This window comes from Somniosus microcephalus, chromosome 3 (genome assembly GCF_052327205.1).
Source record: "Somniosus microcephalus isolate GS21.2 chromosome 3, FLI_Smic_1.0, whole genome shotgun sequence".
Classification (NCBI taxonomy): Eukaryota; Metazoa; Chordata; class Chondrichthyes; order Squaliformes; family Somniosidae; genus Somniosus; species Somniosus microcephalus.
Genome location: NC_140989.1, coordinates 329,137,907 through 329,155,425, shown reverse-complemented (window position 1 = coordinate 329,155,425; position 17,519 = coordinate 329,137,907).

Here is a 17,519-nt window from a genome sequence, read left to right as displayed (position 1 = left end):
TGGTCGAGAATTTTCATGCTGCTCGCGACTATAGAAGGTGGGCATGTAACTTGCATTCAAGCCTATATGGTTTTGTAATTAATTGCACAAGAGTGGCTGAAGATGAGGGCCAGGATTTTCAGCATCCATGCTCCCAGCCCATGCTTCTGCAGCCACTTCAATGGGTGAAAAGCAAGCGCGGGCTAGAAATCCTGACCAAGGTGTATTTTTTTTTTTTTTTAACCTCCATGTGGAAAGCACCTAGCTTGAGTTAGTTTCAGGCCCATACAGGTTTCTGTGCACTACTCTAGCTTCTGATTCATTACAGGTTTCCCACTATCCACCAATATCCCTGTGTCTTTTCATAGTCATAGAATGATGCAGCATAGAAGTATGATGCAGCATAGAAGGAGGCCATTCGGCCCACTGCCTGTACCGACTTTGAAAGCGCAATCTAATTAGTCTCACTGCTTTTTCTGCATAGTTCTGCAGATTTTTCTGTCAAGTATTTATCTAATTCCCTTTTTGAAAGTTATTACTACTTCCATCACCCTTTCAGGCACTGCATTCCAGATCACAACTTGCTGCATTTTACACCTCTGGTTCTTTTGCCAATTACCTTTTTTAAAATCTGGTTACTGACATGCAATTGGAAACTGTTCCTCCTCCTTGAACAACTCTTAAATCTCCCCTTAACCTTCTCTGCTGTAAGGAGTACAACCCCAGTTTCTCTAGTCTCTCCATGTAACAAGGCCTGCATCCCTGGTACTGCTTTAGTAAATCTCTTCTGTACCCTTTCTAAGGCCTTGACATCCTAAAGTGTAGTGCCCAGAAATGAACACACTACTCCAACTGGGGCCTAACTTTAAAAAAAAAAGAAAAATAGATTTAACATAACTTCCTTGCTTTTGTACTCTGCCTCTGTTTATAAAGCCAAGGATCCTGTGTGCTTTTAACAGCCTTCTCAACTAGTCCTGCCACTGTCCGATTTGTGTACTTACACCCACAAGTCTCTGTTCCTGCACCCACTAAAATTGTGCTTGGTTTATTTTGAGTAGTGTTGGTACAAGCAAGCCAACTTCTGACCACTTTGCAAGTGAAATTTTTTAATGCACTGAATTGCCATTTGCAGAACTTGGTGATGCTCATACATTTTCAGACGAGGTTTTTATTTTTATGGGGTGAAGAAAGCAAATTTCAGGAAAAAAATTCTGGTTCTAGCTGGATGTATTTTTACAAAGATTTGAGACCTTTTGGTTGTACCCCTGCACTAGTTTCTATTTTTTTTGTTGGGTTTTTAATTAAATCCTTACCATTGAGAATTTCACCAAAGGACTTTCTCAAAAGGTGCTTATTGCTTGGACTGAAAAGCAATTTTTTTTTTTTTTTTTTTTTTGAGTATACATTCCTCTCGCACCCCACCCCCACCTGAGTGCAGGTACCTGCTTTCAGGCATTTTCCAAAACTGCTTTTGGGATGGTCAGTAAGGCTCGGACAGCAGCCAGCATATTTCTTTCTCTTGTCTATGACCAGGAGTTAAGTTGAAGGAACTTCCCTTCATGCTCAAAAAATGGTGTAAATTCTAGCTATGGGGTAGCTGTCATCCAACCGGTGCTTACATGGTAGTTTAAGCACACCCCTCCCCAAAAGAATCCTTCTCAATTAATTGTACTGGTAGGTCAGTGGCTTGATTCAAGAATCATTGATTAGAGACCTGGTTTGTGCTGATTGCAATAAGCAAACACTATGGCCCTGATTTTCTGCCAGCCGTCGGGCAGCTTTGCCGGGGGCCGAAAATCGCCGAAATAGGGGGTCGCTCCCCGCCCCGTCCGACTTTCGGACTGCCGTTTCTCCGCGAGCCGCTCCACTCCCGCCTGCTGCTGGTAGGACTGGCCGTCGGGACCCTAATCGACAATTATTGACATGTTTACTGCCATTTTAGGGAGCCCTTGCGATTTTCAGGGGTTCCCCATGCTAAACACTCCTCCGGGGAACCCTGCTGATGAAACCTGGCGTGAAGCTTGTCAGCTGCAGGTCATTTGGGAAAGCTGTGATTTAAAGGGACAGCATTTGTATAGTGAAGGACCTTCTTGCAGGTTTGGGGCTACTTCTTCAAGGCTTAGGCACAGCTGTGGAAGGTTGGAGCCCCTCTCACTTCTCCAATGTGATCTCCTGGGAAGCCCCTCTTGCCATCCTCACTCAGCGCTTCCTCAGCGGAGGCATCTATCAGAAGCATAGGATGCCTTTTCTTCCTTCCCTTCTTGCCATTAGAGGATCTCCAGCAGCAGAGGCGGCGGCAGCAGGATGAGCACCAGGCTGCTGCTCACTCACCTGAAGCTGCACAGACCAGAAGAAGCCAGCGCTTGGAAGTGGCTTGAGAGCACCTTGCTGCGCTTTAGGGGGCCTTGGGGACCCGTATCTGCACTGGCAGTCCTACTCCGAAGGACTTCCATGAGGCTTTGGTTTCTCTGGTCAATAGATGGCCAATGCTCCAAGAGATGTCATTTTCTTATGAGCACTCACCATGTTTTCCGTACCCTGGCGAGTTATCTCCTCCATGGAGGTTGCCAACCTTGCCATGGTGATGTGTTCCTGCGCCAATAACTCCACAAAGGCTCTACTCATGGTCGCTATAGACTCCTCCATTTGCTCCACACTCGCAGCGAGCCTGGAGACAAAACCTGCCAGAGACTCCTGCATCTGTGCATGGAGATCCATCACCTCTTCTCTTGCAGATGGACCCAGAGGCAGAGAGTCGACGCGCAGCTGAGCTGAGCTGGCAGAGTCCTGCGCCCTCCGACGAGGACTCTCCACTGCTGTCCCTGTCTCCAGAATCTGCTGAGGCTCACTTGTGAGCTGTGAAACACCAGGTGGCAACACTACTCTATGTCCTGAAGGTCCCCCCCGAGGTGTGAGTGTCTGCGCTGCTGCTGGGTGCACTTACTTCTGCTGATGCTGCGCCCTCAGAGGTTGGAGCTTCCTCTGAGGTGTCTGGCTGCACAGCCTCTTCCTCCTCCACAGTGGGTTCGGGGGCTCTGGATGGTCCTGTGGGGGAGTAGAGGAAGGAGTTAGAGATGTGATGCCAAGGTTACATGCACATTCGAGTTGACATCTGCTGACACCTGCATCCATGCAGCCTTGGTCTCAGTGGGCCGCCTCTTCTTGCCTGACCTAGGGAAGAGGACCTCCCTATGGGCCCTAACCCCATCCAATAATGCCTGCAGTGAAGCTTCGTTGAATTTGGAGGCAGCTCGGGGTCTGGCACTGGCCACAGCTGCTGAAGGCTCCTCTGCCATCCTGCATGGTTCGTTTGGAAGCCAACAGAGGAAGCAATGCTTGCTGTGGACCTTGAAAGCACCACGAATGATGACATCATACTGTGGGGCTTCCTGACTGGAAATGGACAATTAGCAAGGCTGCCCACATGCTGGAAATTAATTGGCCACTTGAGGGAAAATTGCGTGCAGCTGGCTGACCCATCTTGTGTGTCAGAACCCCACATTCGGGGGAATCCAACCATTTCCCACACAATCCACAAAATCGGGCCCTATATTTCAGAACAGATCTAGCAGCTCAAAACTGGGCATCCATGAGGTGCTATGGGCCATCAGTAGCAGTAGAATTGTATTCCACCACAATCTGTAACCTCATGGCCTAGCATATCCCTCACTCTATCATTATTACCAAGCCAGGGGACCAACCCTGGTTCAACGAGTGTAGGAGAGCATACCAGGAGCAGCACCAAGCGTACCTAAAAATGAGGTACCAACCTGGGGAAGCTGCAACACAGGACTACATGCATACTAAAAAGCGGAAGCAGCATGCTATCGACAGAGCTAAGCGATCCCACAATCAACAGATCAGATCAAAGCTCTGCAGTCCTGCCACATCCAGTCGTGAGTGGTGGACAGTTAAACAACTAACTGGAGGAGGAGGCTCCAAGAATATCCCCATCCTCCATGATGGTGGAGCCCAACACGTGAGTGCAAAAGACAAGGCTGAAGCGTTTGCAACCAACTTCAGCCAGAAGGGCCGAGTGGATGATCCATATTGGCCTACTCCTGAGGTCCCCACCATCACAGAAGCCAGTCTTCAGCCAATTCGATTCACCCCACGTGATATAAAGAAAAGGCTGAGCGCACTGGATACAGCAAAAGCTATGGGCCCCGACAACATCCCTGCTATCGTGCTGAAGACTTGTGCTCCAGAACGAGCCGCGCCTCTAGCCAAGCTGTTCCAGTACAGCTACAACACTGGCATCTATCCGACAATGTGGAAAACTACCCAGGTATGTCCTGTCCACAAAAAGCAGGACAAATCCAATCCGGCCAATTATCACCCCACCAGTCTACTCTCAATCATCAGCAAAGTGATGGAAGGTGTCATCGACAGTACTATCAAGCGGCACTTACTCACCAATAACCTGCTCACTGATGCCCAGTTTGGGTTCCGCCAAGACCACTTGGCTCCCGACCTCATTATAGCCTTGGTCCAAACATGGACAAAGGAGCTGAATTCCAGAGGTGAGGTGAGAGTGACTGCCCTTGACATCAAGGCAGCATTTGACCGAGTCTGGCATCAAGGAGCCCTAGTAAAACTGAAGTCAATGGGAATCGGGGAAAACGCTACACTGGCCGGAGTCATACCTAGCACAAAGGAAGATGGTTGTGGTGGTTGAAGGTTAATCATCACACTCCCAGGACATCACTGCAGGAGTTCCTCAGGGCAGTGTCCTAGGCCCAACCATCTTCAGCTGCTTCATCAATGACCTTCCCTCTAACATAAGGTCAGAAATGGGGATCTTCGCTGATGACTGCTCAATGTTCAGCGCCATTCGCAACTCCACAGATAATGAAGCAGTCCATGCCCGCATACAACAAGACCTGGACAACGTTCAGGCTTGGGCTGATAAGTGGTAGGTGATATACCTATCAATTCATTCCATGAAAAGCGACGAGTTAAGATAGTAACTATAGGTTTTTATTGGCTAAATAACAGAGCCCACCCTCGTGGGTGATTGGCTAGTATTCTTCCTTGTTGGAACCGATCAGTCACCTTTATACCTGGGCAAGCAGGCGGAGCCATGGGCAGAGTCAGCTGAGGTATGCCTAGGTATAACAGCGTGCGTGGCAAGAGGTAACCTTGTGTAGTGATAACAACAGTGTAACAGTAGTGAACGGTTGTGAACGATAACAGTGGTTTACCACATTCACCCCTTGTTTAAAATTGAGTCCGGCGGGGTGAAGTGTACTACCAGTTCGTGTATGTCAGTCTATCAGGAGGCCTCGTAAGCCTTTCTGATCGGCGCGGCGGTGGTGCAGTATCCGATGTTAGTGCTGGTGTCTGCGTGGTCGACGAAGGCTCCTGGGGTTCCGGCATGCCGCCTACAGGAGCTGGATTTGGGGGAGTAGTGGGGGATAACGGTGGTATCTCAGGGGTGCCCGAGGGTGCGAGGTCTCGCAAGGAGACTGTGTCCTCCCGCCCGTCTGGGTATGCCACATAGGCATACTGGGGGTTGGCGTGCAGGAGGTTCACCCTCTCGACCAGGGGGTCCATTTTATGGGTCCTCACGTGCTTCCGCAGCAGGACGGGCCCCGGAGAAGTCAGCCATGTTGGTAGCGAGGTTCCCGTAGTCGACTTCCTGGGGAAAACAAACATTTGCTCATGAGGGGTGGCATTAATGGCCGTACAAAGCAGTGACCGGATGGAATGGAGCGCTGCCGGGAGGACTTCCTGCCAGCGAGAGGTTGGGAGGCCCTTAGACTTTAGGGCTAAGAGGACGGCCTTCCAAACTGTCGCGTTCTCTCTTTCCACCTGGCTGTTCCCCCGGGGGTTGTAGCTGGTGGTCCTGCTCGCAGCAATACCTCTCGCGAGCAGGAACTGGCGAAGTTCCTCGCTCATGAAGGATGAGCCCCGGTCGCTATGTATATAGTTCGGGAACCCGAACAAGGCGAAGAGGTCATTCAGGCATTTGATGACCGTGGTACTGGTCATGTCTGGGCAGGGGATGGCAAAGGGGAAACGGGAGTACTCGTCAATAATGTTGAGGAAGTACACATTACGGTCAGAGGACGGGAGGGGCCCCTTAAAATCGATGCTCAAGCGCTCGAAGGGGCGGGTGGCCTTGATCAGGCTTGCTCTGTCCGGCCTATAGAAATGCGGTTTGCATTCGGCACAGGCTTGGCAGTTCCTGGTCATGGTCCTGACCTCCTCGATGGAGTAGGGCAGGTTGCGGGCCTTAATGAAGTGGTAAAGTCTAGTGACCCTGGGGTGGCAGAGGTCGTTGTGGAGGGTCCACAGTCTATCAACTTGCGCGTTGGCGCATGTACCTCGTGATAGAGCATCTGGGGGCTCATTGAGTTTACCAGGCCGGTACAAGATATCGTAATCGTAGGTGGAGAGCTCAATTCTCCACCTCAAGGTCTTGTCGTTCTTGATTTTGCCCCTCAGCTTGTTATTAAACATAAAAGCAACCGAATGCTGGTCGGTGAGGAGGGTAAATCGTTTGCCTGCCAGGTAATGCCTCCAGCGTCGTACCGCTTCCACAATCGCCTGGGCCTCCTTCTCGACAGAAGAGTGTCGGATCTCAGGGCCCTGGAGGGTCCTTGAGAAGAAGGCCACAGGTCTCCCCGCCTGGTTAAGGGTTGCAGCTAGGGCGAAGTCGGATGCATCGCTCTCCACTTGGAAAGGGATGGACTCATCCACTGCGTGCATTGTGGCCTTCGCAATGTCTCCTTTTATGAGGGAGAAGGCTGCGCATGCTTCTGCTGTCAGGGGGAAGGAGGTGGACTTCATGAGGGGTCTGGCTTTGTCCGCATAATTGGGCACCCATTGGGCATAGTAAGCAAAGAGCCCCAGGGTTCTCTTCAGTGCCTTTTGACAGTGGGGAAGGGGAAGCTCCATGAGGGGGCGCATTCTTTCGGGGTCGGGGCCGATGACTCCGTTCTCTATTACGCAGCCGAGGATGGCAAGGCGCGAGGTGTTAAACATACATTTCTCCTTATTGTAAGTGAGATTCAGCCATTGGGCCGTACGGAGGAATTTCTCCAGATTAACATCATGGTCCTGCTGGTCGTGGCCGCAGATGGTGACGTTATCTAGATAAGGAAACGTGGCCTGCAGCGCGTTCTGGTCAACCATCCGGTCCATCTCCCTTTGGAAGACCGAAACCCCGTTGGTGACGCCGAAGGGAACCCTAAGGGAGTGGTAGAGGCGGCCATTCGCCTCGAAGGCGGTATACTGGCGGTCCTCAGGGCGGATAGGGAGTTGGTGATAGGCCGACTTAAGGTCGATGGTGGAGAATACCCGGTACTGTGCAATCTGGTTGACCATATCAGATATGCGGGGAAGGGGGTATGCGTCCAGCTGGGTGTACCGGTTTATGGTTTGGCTGTAGTCGATGACCAGGCGGTGTTTATTGCCGGTCTTAACGACTACGACCTGGGCACGCCAGGGGCTGGTGCTCCCCTCGATGATGCCCTCCTTCAGGAGTCGCTGCACCTCAGAGCTAATAAAAGCTCTGTCCCCGACGCTGTACCGCCTGCTCTTGGTAGCGACGGGTTTACAGTCGCGGGTGAGGTTAGCGAACAAGGAGGGGGGCGGGACTTTGAGAGTGGAGAGGCCGCAGGTGGTACGCGGCGGGCGGTTTAAAAACTGCTGGTTGTAGACTGTGAGTGGGGGGAGGGATCCACCGTATGCCAAAGTGACACTTTGAAGGTGGCATTGGAAATCCAGCCCTAGTAGGACGGCAGCGCAGAGCTGGGGCAGGACGAGAAGTTTAAAGTTTTTATATTCTGTGCCCCTAACCGACAGGGTCACCACACAGTAGCCGCTGACGTCTGTTGAATGGGACTTCGGCGCCATCGAGATCCGATGGCGCGTTGGCCGGACAGTGAGGGAGTAGCAGCGCACCGTGTCTGGGTGAATAAAACTCTCCGTGCTCCCGCTGTCGAACAGGCAGGTCGTGGCGTGGCCGTTTACTTCGATGTCCATCATGGACCTGGACAGATGATGCGGGAGAGCTTGGTCAAGCGTGACGGAGGCCAGTGTATGGCTGAGTGAGCTGCTGTAGTCGGCAGGTGAGGCGGTGGTCGGGTCTGAAGACGAAATGGCGGCCGAGTGCGGCGAACAAAATGGCGGCGCCCATGACGCGGATCCCCACGAGGTCGAAGTTGGACAAAATGGCGGAGAAGATGGCCGCCCCCACGACTCACATGAGGCACTGCTGGCGTCTGTGGCCTTGATCAAAGATGGCCGCCCCCACGACTCACATGAGGCACTGCTGGCGTCTGTGGCTTTCCCCCTGCAGGTGTTTGCGAAGTGGCCTTTTTTTTTGCATCCGGAGCAGGTCGCGTTCCTTGCGGGGCAGCGCGCCCTTTGATGTCTCGCCTGGCCACAGAAATAGCAGCTGGCGGCCCGATCGCAGGGCTCCGCTGCCGCAGCAGGTCCCGAGGGTGGCGGTCCCGATCGATTCCGGGACACCGACGCCGTAGTAGGTCCCAGGGGCGGCGGTGCGAGGGGTATTGCGGCCGAAGTCGGGCCCGAGTCCCAGGGACGCGCAGCACTGTACCCGGAGTATGCCTCGAGGTCCCGATGGGCCACTTCCAGGGAGCGAGCGAGGGCTGCAGCTGCTTTCAAGCCGAGGTCCTTTGATTCGAGCAGTCTTTGCCGTGAGTAGTCGGACCGAAGGCCTTTCACGAAGGCATCACGGATATTTCCTTCAGCATGTTGTGTAGCCGATACAGCTTTAAAGTCACAGTCCCTGCTGAGTGTTTGTAGCGCCCGTAAAAATTCATCTACTGACTCTCCTGGCTGTTGCGAGCGGGATCTTAGGAGATGTCTGGCATACATTGAATTTACTGGGTTCCGGTACTGCCCTTTTAGCAGGTCGAGGGCCTCCTCGTATGTAGCAAGGTCCCGGATGAGTGCAAATACTTTAGGGCTCACCTGGGCGGTCAGAACTCTTAGTTTGTCGGCTTCCGATGGCACGCCGGAGGCTACCAGGTAGGATTCAAAGCAGCTCAGCCAGTGATCGAGGTTGAGGGCTGAATTCGCTGCCTGTGGATTTAGATCCAGGTACGGCGGTCGGAGGGCTCGCAGCCAAGTCGGCTGCTGGGGCTGTTGTAGCTGGCCATTTGGCTGGTCGTTTGGCTGCTCCAGTCCATTCATTTCAAAATTTAGCTAATAAAATTGATATACCTATCAATTCATTCCATGAAAAGCGACGAGTTAAGATAGTAACTATAGGTTTTTATTGGCTAAATAACAGAGCCCACCCTCGTGGGTGATCGGTTCCAACAAGGAAGAATACTAGCCAATCAGTCACCTTTATACCTGGGCAAGCAGGCGGAGCCATGGGCGGAGTCAGCTGAGGTATGCCTAGGTATAACAGCGTGCGTGGCAAGAGGTAACCTTGTGTAGTGATAACAACAGTGTAAACAGTGATAACAACAGTGTAACAATAGTGAACGGTTGTGAACGATAACAGTGGTTTACCACAGTAGGTAACATTCGTGCCACAGAAGTGCCAGGCAATGATTATCTCCAACAAGCGAGAGTCTAACCACCTCCCCTTGACATTCAATGGCATTACCATTGCCGAATCCCCCACTATCAACATCCTGGGGGGTCACCATTAACCAGAAACTTAACTAGACCAGGCACATAATTACTGTGGCAACAAGAGCAGGTCAGAGGCTAGGTATCCTGTGGTGAATGTCTCACCTCCTGACTCCCCAAAGTCTATCCATCATCTACAAAGCACAAGTAAGGAGTGTGATGGAATACTCTCCACTTGCCTGGATGAGTGCAGCTCCAATAACACTCAAGAAGCTTGACACCATCCAGAACAAAGCAGCCCACTTGATTTGCACCTCATCCACCACCTTAAACATTCACTCCCTCCACCACTGGTGTACCATGGCTGCAGTGTGTACCATCTACAAGATGCACTGCAGCAACTCACCAAGGCTTCTTCGGCAGCACCTCCCAAACCCGCGACCTCTTCCACCTAGAAGGACAAGGGCAGCAGGCACATGGGAACACCATCACCTCCAAGTTCCCCTCCAAGTCACACACCATCCTGACTTAGAAATATATCGCCGATTCTTCATCGTCTCTCGGTCAAGATCCTGGAACTCCCTACCTAACAGCACTGTGGGAGTACCTTCACCATACGGACTGCAGTGATTCAAGAAGGTGGCTCACCACCACCCTCTCAAAGGCAACTGGGGATGGGCAATAAATGCTGGCATTGCCAGCGATGCCACGATCCCATAAACGAATAAAAATATATATATATAACTAGCTGCAGTGCCCGGCGGTGCCAAGGGTTTTTTGAGGGCATATAAATGAGTTTGTCTGTCTGTGTGGGAAGGAGAGAGAGAGAGAGAGGGAGGGAAGAGGAGAGAGGGAAGGAGAGAGAGAGAGAGAGAGAGGGAAGGAGAGAGAGAGGGAAGGAGACAGAGAGAGAGAGGGAAGGAGAGAGAGAGACAGAGAGGGAAGGAGAGAGAGAGGGAAGGAGAGAGAGAGGGAAGGAGAGAGAGAGAGAGAGGGAAGGAGAGAGAGAGGGAAGGGGAGAGAGGGAAAGAGAGAGAGAGAGGGAAGGAGAGAGAGAGGGAAGGGGAGAGAGGGAAAGAGAGAGAGAGGGAAAGAGGGAGAGAGCGCGAGCGGGAAGGAGAGAGAGAGAGAGAGAGAGAGGGAAGGAGAGAGAGGGAAGGAGAGAGAGACAGAGAGAGGGAAGGAGAGAGAGACAGAGAGGGAAGGAGAGAGAGAGAGAGGGAAGGAGAGCGAGGGAGGGAAGGAGAGAGGGAGGGAAAGAGAGAGAGAGGGAAGGAGAGAGAGAGAGGGAAGGAGAGAGAAAGACAGAGAGAGAGAGGGAAGGAGAGAGAGAGAGAGGGAAGGAGAGAGAGAGAGAGGGAAGGAGAGAGAGAGAGGGAAGGAGAGAGAGAGAGAGAGAGTGAAAGAGAGAGAGAGGGAAGGAGAGAGAGAGAGAGAGGGAAGGAGAGAGTGAGGGAAGGAGATAGAGAAGAGAGGAAGACACCCCGGGGAAGGGGCTGGAATCAGAGCCCGGCGGGTGAAGAAGGGCGGCCGCCATTTTGTGAGGTCGGCAGGAAGTTTGAATTGCGGTGGCCGAAGGAAGGAAGAAGGTGAGCTCTCCCTCCCTCTCCCACCCCTTCGCACTTTCCCTCCCTCACCCTGTCTCTCTCCCTCCCCCTCTCTCTCTGCCGCTCTCTCTCTCTCCCTCTCTCTCTCCCCCCTCTCTCTCCCTGCCCCTCTCTCTCTCCCTGCCCCCCTCTCTCTCCCTCCCTCACCCTCTCTCTCTCCCTCCCCCTCTCTCTCCCTCCCTCACCCTCTCTCCCTCCCCCTCTCTCTCCCTCCCCTCTCTCTCCCCCCTCTCTCTCCCTGCCCCTCTCTCTCCCTCCCTCCCCCTCTCTCTCTCCCTCCCTCCCCACTCTCTCTCTCCCTCCCTCTCTCTCCCTCTCCCTCCAACTCACCTCGGTACCAGAACGGAGTCAGTCCGACACCGGGAGGCCGGGTGCCCATCGCTCAGAAGCGAGCCCGGGGTTCCTCATGTTTAACCAGGCGGGCCTTTGGACCCGGTTGGCCGGGCGGTAGTCGAAGGCCTTTTGCTCCGGACTCCCGTGTCCGAGAGCCCGGCGGGTGAAGAAGGGCGGCTGCCATTTTGTGAGGTCAGCGGGAGAGAGAGAGAGAGGGGGGGGGGAAGGAGAGAGAGAGAGAGGGGGGGGGAAGGAGAGAGAGAGAGGGGGGGAAGGAGAGAGAGAGAGAGGGGGGGGGAAGGAGAGAGAGAGCCGCCGCTCCTCCAGTCGATGTGTTGTGGGCCGACCCCTGATGAGCGCCCGATCCGCTGAGCCAGAGCCCTCGCCACTACTCCCCTGCTCGCTGTCTCTCGGGCCGCGTGGTTCTCTGTTTTCCCGCGCAGCCGGCCAGAGAGAAGAAAAACAAAAGAGATGAAGAGAGACGCGACTGAGTGAACGATCTAATTTAAAGCAGCCTCTACCCCGCTAAAAGGTGAGAGCCGGAGGGAGATTTTGCGGGTGAAGAAGGGCGGCTGCCAGCACTTCAGGCCCGGCCTGTCTTTAATGGCCGCCACTCACCTCAGCTCAGCTCCTGCTCGGCAGTTTGAAGGATTAGGCCCCGCCCACAAATGCCATGAAACGCCCCCCCCAATTGGTCAACCATCACGTCAGCCAACGCTAATGAGTGGTAGGATTGGTCAACCGCTAATGAGCGGATTTTTGAACGTTTTTTGTATACTGTCCGAACAATTTTTGTCTGTCCAAAAAGTAAATACACCTATGACACTCCCCTGATCATCAGCTTTCTTTTGATATAACATATGTGTAGGTACGCTCTATAACCTTTGAGTGTATAGCGGACAGACAGACATACAGACATACATACAGACAGACATACAGACGGACAGACATACAGACGGACAGACATACTGCTTTATAGACAGACAGACATACAGACAGACATACAGACACATACAGACAGATGGACAGACATACTGCTTTATTATATATATAGATAGATAGAAGATGGATAGATAGATAGATGTTCAGCTAATATGTTTTGTTTTGCTTTTGGCCTCCTGTCAGATAGGCAGTGGTGCAATAACCGATTACACACTGTGTAGTGGAATGCAGATTTCTTAACTCAGGACTACATCCAATCTTTGTTTCTGATTTTTGACCCTTTCAAGCCCTTCCACTTTTTATTTCACTTCTAGAAGTAGTTGTGGATTTAATACAAAAAAAAACTTTCTCTCGTCATACAGTACAATGCAATTTTACTTAAATAAGCAAGAGGTGCTTGTGGACTAGAAGGCTCCTTTTCCTAAACCTGGTTTGAGGTGATGTTCTCCTCCTTCTGTGACTTTTGCTGTGGAACTGCATGATTTTGTGTAACAGCTGAAAGGCTGAGTTTTTGCAAACATGGTCTCATTTCTCATCCCAAGCCATGATTTGTTCTTTTGTAGCTGTCCTACTCTGACCTTTATGGGATGAAATTGGTCAATAGCAATAATGCAAGAGAGGCTGATTCGCTATTGGCCTGTTTTGTGCTACAGGTGTTGACCAAGGGTTTGTATTAAGCTGCAGTTGTTACATTAGTTCCTCAGCAATATGGCAGATTTTGCTTGTGCTAAGGAATTTGGCCAAGTATTATCAAAACCCAGGTTTGCAAAACACTCTTGCGCAGATGACAACTGTCATTTAGGGAAAAAATTAGAATGAAACCATGTCAGAATTATGATCTGTGAAAAATGGGCTGACTTGTCACAGGGTCCATTATAGAATCTAGTATGTCATTAGCTATTTTATGGAGAGGAGAAATTGGTATCTAGTTGCATCATCACAGACAGCACATATCATCATCCATTGTTCACTCCAGCAGATAATAGAAAACACTTGACTCTGACTTTCACATCGCTTATACCCATATGGGATGGAGAACTTGTTTTGCAGCATTTCAAACTGGCTGTTCGAAAGCATGGTTACATATAAGTGCTGTCCTTGTTTTGTTTTGTTGAATATTTTTGTTCATTAATGGGAGAAAGGTCAGTACTTCAGAAAGGGAACTGGTTCAACTTTTTGTACTTGATGTCAGTATAAAGCACACAGCCAGTATATTACAACCAGTTAGAAGCAGAGTAAAATCTGCTCCAACAATTTTACTTTATCATGGACTTCAGATGAGTACGCCTTGTACTGCTGCACATTTCACAGTTTCCATACAGTTTAAGGCAGATTACTAATTCAGTGGCAACTTTAAAGGGGTGTTATCTTCCTGGAAAAGCTATGGTAAGCCATTTTGCTGTTTGTAACCAATACAACATGATGGTTGAATTTTAATAATCATGATATTGTTGTATTGCAACCACTGTGATATTAGACACTTGTTGTGCTATTGGTTCCAGATACAGAAAATTATTTAGAAAGCACTTTTTCAAAATAATCTTTTTCATACTGATAATGTCACTTTAAGAGTTGCTTTATACTCGCACACTAGAAACTCAAATTTGTTTCATTTGGGATTTACTGCCAAAGTTCATCTGTTATCTGTAGGTTTGTTTCCACACTGGACTAGTTTGGTCTGTATCAGCTTGATAACAACACTGCCACAATTTATACATGCTACATTGCTGGTGCCATTGTTGCCCTAGTCATCAACTGCTGATGACCTGTATCAAGATTATTCAAGATCATTTGACCCAGAAATACTCTTCTGAATGATTACAAAATTCACATTGTAAGAGATTTACTAGAATGGTGCAAGGGATGAAGGACTTCAGTTATGTGGATAGACTGGAGAAGCTGAGGTTGTTCTCCTTAGAGCAGGGAAGATTAAGAGGAGATTTGATAGAGGTGTTCAAAATCATGAATGGTTTTGATAGAGCAATTAAGGTGAAATTGTTTCCAGTGGCAGAAGGGTCAGTAACCAAAGGACACAAATTTAAGGTGATTGGCAAAAGAACCAGAGGTGACAGGAACCATTTTTTTCCACAGTGAGTTGTGATCTGGAACAGAAAGGGCAGTGGAAGCAGATTCAATCGTAAAATTCAAAAGAGAATTGGATACTTGAAGGGATAACATTTACAGGGCTATGGGGATAGAGCAGGGGAGTGGGGTTAATTGGATAGCTCGACCAAAGAGCCGGCACAGGCACGATGGGCTGCATGGCCTCCTTCTCTGCTGTATCATTCTCTGATTCTATGAAGTAAAATGAACTCCATAAACACACTTGTACAAATTAAATAACATTATTTAGATTGCTAAAAGCTACAAATTGAAGATGGGTATATGCTAGATAAGTGTATTGCACAATTGTTACATTAAATGTTATAATTAGAATGTGATACTCAGAAAAATATAGCTTCTAAAAGAAATGCTCTTCTTCCCTCTTTCATTTTGTTAGTTTAGGAAGTGAGCCAGACTGAATTTCACCCCCATTCAGGTTCATTAGGATTTGATTTTATGATTCTGGTGGATGCTCACCCATAAGTACATGAGTGTCTAGACTGAGGTTCAAAATTATTTAAAGCTTAAGACAACAGCAGCTGACTGATTATGAATAATGTGCTTTATATCTCCACATCACAAATGCCAAAAATTAGTGGTGCTGCATTTGTGCTTGTTTTACACCGATTTTTATATTCTGGTGTAGGCAAATGAGCTCCATTGGAAATCGATGTAAATTCCCATCGGCAAGATCGACGCAGAAACCGGCATAAATGTCAGCGTAATTTCTGCATAAATGCAATCCAGGAAATTCGTGGCCCATATCTTCTAGTTTTGACAAAGGGGCTGTACCTGAAATGTCAACTTTCTCTTCACAGAAAGATTCAGAACAGATCTAGCAGCTGAAAACTGGGCATCCATGAGGCGCTGTGGGCCATCAGCAGCAGCAGAATTGTATTCCATCACAATCTGTAACCTCATGGCCCGGCACATCCCTCACTCTACCATTACCATCAAGCCAGGGGACCAACCCTGGGTCAATGAGGAGTGCAGAAGAGCATGCCAGGAGCAGCACCAGGCGTACCTAAAAATGAGGTGCCATCCTGGGGAAGCTGCAACACAGGACTACATGCATGCTAAACAGCGAAAGCAGCATGCTATAGACAGAGCTAAGTGATCCCACAATCAACGGATCAGATCAAAGCTCTGCAGTCCTGCCACATCCAGTCGTGAATGCTGGTGGACAATTAAACAACTAACAGGAAGTGGAGGCTCCATGAATATCCCCATCCTCAATGATGGCGGAGCCCAGCGCGTGAGTGCAAAAGACAAGGCTGAAGCGTTTGCAACCATCTTCAGACAGAAGTGCCAAGTGGATGACCCCAATCGGCCTCCTCCTGAGGTCCCCACCATCACAGAAGCCAGTCTTCAGCCTATTTGATTCACTCCACATGATATCAAGAAACGGCTGAGCGCACTGGATAGAGTGAAAGCTATGGGTCCAAAAACATCCCGGCTGTTGTAAAGACTTGTGCTCCAGAACTAGCCACGCCTCTAGCCAAGCTGTTGTAGGATTCGCAAAATTTCCACATTCCCCCAAGGTTATTAATAAAAGGGACCCTATGGACAATTTAAAAGGGGTACCCAAAGATGGCGTCCGCACCTCGTGACCAAAAGCCTGTAAGATTTTACAAGCTTGGACTCTGCAGCACAGAACAAGCTGCTTTGGGGAATCGAAACTTAAAATGCATTTCTGTGAAAAGGACTTTTGTGTTTGAAAAAACCAGACAGCTAGGCAAACATTGAATATGCATTTCGTCAGACTGGAACAGATGAACCCAGTTAGGCCTAAGCATGAGGCCATTAGTTTGTCCGCATAAATAATCAGAAGCAGCTTAAGGAAGCCATCAAGGCCGGTCAGGCCGATTAAACTGCATTAATGACATCAGGTGCGATAAACGGCCATCTAAAATGAGTTAGTTTAGATTGGTATAATCATTTAAAACAGCCCACCAAAAGTGAAACAATGGACTGACCTGATTTGGCGCACAGATAAGGGCCATCGAAAGGAGTATAATTGTAGGCCCTTAGTAGCAATCGTTCTCTGGCTCTCTGCTCACTGCTCTCTCAACTCTGACCTCTTGTCGGGCCTTGGGCTGCCGCCGCCTGTACTTGTGCCCTGGCCTCGTGGCGGGTTCTCTTCTCACTCCCCGCATTGTGCAAGCAACCAAGGACATCCATACCAATTGCGGGTGGGGGACGAGACCCGAGTCCAAAGTCACCCAGGACACACAGGCCACGAGAGGGCAGAGGAAACGAGGTGAAACGAACCAAGACGAAGAACAAGGTAGACCCGACAAAGAGCAGAGAAGGGCAGCAGAAGACGCATTAATTAAGACCGAGCGCCTAGTTATAAGCTGGCGCTTGGGGGAAGAAAATATATATACGGACAGTGAGACTAAGTTGGCTAGTTGAACACTGCGAATGAACTGGCATTAAACGCAGGTGTCCACGCCATAACGAATATACCAACGTTCAAAGAATGGGTAGGAAAATCTAAGCAGTGAAAACTGCCAACCGTCTCGCTGACGCAACGTTACCGCTGACGACCGCCCAAGGGAGAAGAAGAGAACCCATCACGATGAGACGACGACGGTAGCTGAGGAGAAGAAAGGTGTGTCGCAACAGCAGCTCCAGCACCGCGCCCTGAGACCACGTGGCGACGGAATACCCCAAAGGACAGGAGACCAGACCTCAAAACTCGCAATTGCAAAAACAACAGGCTTTGCTTTGGGATTGGTGAGCATGAATTCCTGGCCCCTCATAGCTTAATCTAGGTATAGGGGTGGGATAAGGCTAAGGGGATTGTTAAAGTAGTTGTTTTTCCCTCAATGTGCCGTGTGTTCCCCATTCCCTGTATAAGTATAATTATTGTTATATGCCTGTAATTTTTCTACCAGTAATTTCTCATAAGACTGTGTTTTCATTTCTGTTTTAATAAAATCTTGGTTTTTCTTACACCAAACCACCTGTCTACTCGAGTTTTTCTGTATCGCC